Source organism: Ixodes scapularis, unplaced genomic scaffold (assembly GCF_016920785.2).
Source record: "Ixodes scapularis isolate PalLabHiFi unplaced genomic scaffold, ASM1692078v2 PGA_scaffold0__279_contigs__length_252992795, whole genome shotgun sequence".
Lineage (NCBI taxonomy): Eukaryota > Metazoa > Arthropoda > Arachnida > Ixodida > Ixodidae > Ixodes > Ixodes scapularis.
This window is the reverse complement of record NW_024609835.1, coordinates 240,351,046-240,355,211: the sequence shown is the minus strand read 5'-3', so window position 1 is coordinate 240,355,211 and position 4,166 is coordinate 240,351,046.

The following is a 4,166-nucleotide window of genomic DNA, read 5'->3' as shown; positions in this document are numbered from 1 at the left end:
CAACCAATAGAACCTTGCTTCAGCTTTGCTTTTCTTTTTTTGTCTCGTGGTGTCCTTCCATCATGGCATTCAAATTTCTATGTTGCCATTTGATGGGATAGATAACAAACTTTGTTTGATCTAATTATATATGGTAATTAGCAAAAATACAAATGTAACGTATAAGGAACGATACGTTACATTTTTTAAACAGTAACGGGAACGAGTTCCTTTCTCTCAGATGGAACTTGTAACGGGAACGCGTTCCAAAAATCTGAAGGAACGAGGAACGACCTTTCGTTCCTCTTTTTGAGGAACGTGTACAACACTGGCTGAACCTTGTCCTGCACACCTGCCTTTTCTTACTTTGGAACCAAGAATAGGTGTGATATTTTGTCAAAAGCCCATACAAATATTAGAAGCAAAAAAAAAATGTACCTAAAAGCAATTTTTATTTGTTACGAAAGGAGTATGTCAGTGATACAATTGCCAAATCACACCTACAGCTCATCCTGCTCCATTAAATAAAAACAGCCTGGAGTCATAGCTTGCGCGGGTCCTCGAAGGTTTTAGATAAGAATCCGTGAAGCCAAAACCGTCAGTCAAGCTGAGCAATTACATTTTTTTGTTTGATGATGACTGTCCCACAAAGCTAACTAGGCCAAACCAAGCATGCCCATTGCCCAGTGAGTAGGCTTGATTCCTCTCAATTTCAAAATTCCAACATAGGTTTGCAGGTTTGCATGCAATTATTGTTTCTCATCTACTCTTTTGTCACTGTAATTGTCCATTACCTCCTGCAGTGGATGGTGTCCCCCATAATTTCTGCTGGTCCAAAAGGTGTCCTCGTAACACCGGTGGTTGAGGACCACTGGCCTTTTCATCCTGCTTGGCACTGAACCTTTAGTACTGTCCAGCAGTATCTTACATTTTCTTTAAAAATACTGTATATTTTCGTTAGTAACAACTGTTAACCTTCAAATCAACTTTCCTACATATATTTAGTCAACCTTAAATATATTTATCTGGGCAGTGGGACCTCTGATGCTGCAGTGCCCTATGGCAGATGTTTTCACTTCAGTGCTCTTTTGATACCTACTAAGCAGTGAAAGCAGAAATGCTTTACGGCTAGGTATACCGTCCACTGAATTGCAGCCAGGGTACAGCATATCACTACTTAATAGAAAGATACAAAACAGAATGAGATTAACGACCGAATATGCATAACTCTATTTACTACTTGAGCTACACGACACTCGACATATGGTGTACTATCAAGCTAAACCAACATAAAAAAATTTGTAGAACAAAATGACGTTATCATGTCCACAATTTGTCAATTCGTACATTACTAGCCCCCTAGCTTCCACTTTTGACAAGAAAAACTTAAGTCAAACCCGGCTATATCGAACCCGTTTACATCGAATTGTTCCTTATATCGAACAATTTTTGTGCACGGTAATGTTACAGTGATAATATATATCAAAAACTATGGTTACATCGAACAGAAATAGCAGCCACTACCGATATATCGAACTGTCAAGAGCGCAGTTTTGCTCTGCAAGCTGGCCTTCCTCCAACGTGAGAGATGCATTGGGGAAAGCCAACTTGCAAAGCACGCTGGCTTTTTTTTTTTTTTCTTTTTCCAGGCGGTTGCGTTGATTGTTTTTAAGAAGAAAAAAATCTCTTTTGCGGAGGGAGTGGGGAGAGGGTGCTCCGTGTTTCATCTGCCCGCTCCGCCCGCAAAAAGAACATTATTTTTTTTTCTTCCGGGCGACCACGACAGCTGCCCGGAAGAAAAAAAAAAAGACAGTTTGCTCTGCTAGCTGGCTTTCCACCAACGCAGCTGCCCGCCTTAGGGGAAAGCCAATTTGCAAAGCAAAACGACGCTCTGCAGAAGGTGCTGCTGCTCGGACGTGCTCCGTGCTCTCGGCATAGTGCGTTAATGCGCGAATACTGAAGGCAGCAGCCTCAGCATTTTGCAGTCCGTCGATAGCGTAGAAAAATATTGTTATCGCGGATGCAATGAAGAAAAAACAGCAGGAGATGCAAGACTATTTCATTGTGTAATATGTCAGCAGAAAGTGGATTGTGGATTTTTGAGTCAAATTCATTAAAACTGTTACATCGATTAAAACGAGCGTGTTGGTTAATAGATACATAACTTGAAAGTATAAAACAGCGAGGACAACAGTGGGAACAGGACATCTTTCAAAAAAGAAAGATGTCTTGTTCTTGCCCTCGTCCTCGCTGTTTTATATTTTCAAGTTTTGTTTTATATCAAATTACACAATATATCAAATTCCCGTTTTTTTGCGAGTTCGATATATACGGGTTGGAGTGTATAAGGTGAATTACAGCAAGACCATATTTTAAAGTTGGAAGTATGGAGACATTGGGTCATTAACAGAAATGGTGTACTGGCAAGCTTGTGGAAGTATATACTGTGATGACATCAACTCGACTGGGGCACGAATGAGTGTGGTAGAGAAAGATAAGTGGAGACAGGTCACATGTCGTCTCAATCTACCCACTAATCATTCCAACCAGAGCTCAGTGTTTGGACGTGCCAGGCACGTAGCCAGGATTTTGTTTCGGGGGTGGCCTGCCCATGACAAAATGCTGTATGAGGGAGAGGGTGGAGGAGGTCCCAGCAAAATGAAAGATTTCAAGGGGGGGGGGGGGGGCCCAGGCCCCTTGGGTTTCCCCCCTGGCTACGTGCCTGCTGCCCGCTCTCGTCACCTCTACCCTCGATTTCTGCCAGCATGCATACAGTTTCAATTAAAAACGTTTCTGAATGAAATGTGACCACACAAATATAAAATGTTAAGTATAGTAATTTACTATGTATGCGAGTCACATGGAATTACTTCTGTTAGATGTCATCTACCTTTTTGCTACCGTATTTTGAACCATTCAATGACGAATTTTCGACCACGGACTCCTTCACTGAACTCCATAATAATAATAAAAAAAAAAAAAAAAAAAAGAATTAGGAGTTCTTATACGGCAAGCAAGTGTTCCGAAATGCGTCTTTGGCACATCGAAACACAAGGAGGGGAATACCAGGAGGACGACTTGGAGAATGCGCAGAGGATGCACAATGACGAAGTGGCCAAGCTCGCGCTGCCCTTTGTAGAGATCAAGGGAAACAGAAAGGGTGTGGGCGTATTTGGAGGGTAAACAAACAATGGGAAAATGGGGCCCGTTTTCGGTAACTGGTGTCATTCAGCTTCATGCATTCAAGATCTCCGTTGGTCGCCATTTTCCCATTGAAAATTTCAGAAAATCACCAACTTTTGAATAAGACAATACGGTTAGTTGTGAAACTTTGGCATCTCGTTCAGACCGCTAGGGGTGCATTGGGAGGCACTCACTTGATCGAATGACGTTTTAGCGAACGCTCACGTTTCATCGAACGCTAGCGAATAGTCCGACGCCGCGAAGCGGCGTTTTCGGGTGGGCCAAGTGAGTTCATATTTTTGTAATGAGTTGCCGCAGACTGTCGCCGCGAAGCGGCGTAATGGGTTAACGCGCGCCCCCGTTATTCGCTAAAACGACCATTCGCTCAAATGTCGCCGTTCGCTAAAGTGTCATTCGCTCTTGTGATATGGACCCGGGTGCATTTGGGGCAGAGAACGAGCATTCGGTGACGCATAGTTCATTTCCGAGGTGAAAAAAGCCTTGTAGTGATGAAAAAACAGGCGGGAGACAGGCGTTCCAAACAACGTTCTATTTCGGTGGTGTCTCATCAGGAACTGGTCCTCGTGAGCATATAGCTCGCTTGCGTATTTTTCTATTCTTTAATCAACGCGGGAGACCGAGTTGCATTGTTTTTGGTGCTCCTCTCGAGAGATTGCACGAACGTGTTACGATTTGGTAATGCCATGACAGTGCCAGTCTATCAGGTTGAAGATAATTTTCCTGCATTCTAACCTCCAACCAAAATTGTCATGCACAGTGAGGATCACGCCGGAAGAAAACCTGGCAGACGTGTTACTCACCTTGTTGTCTGCTTTTACCTGCTTTCAAGATCATGTTGCATCTTTTCAAAAAGAACACCAAACACAACTCTATCGATGTAACTCGGTCGTCTGCACCAGCATCCGTCATCAATATTTGCATTTCCAGATGAACACAAACTGACATGCATTTCATTTGAGTCAAAGAAGACGGTAGAAGAGCTC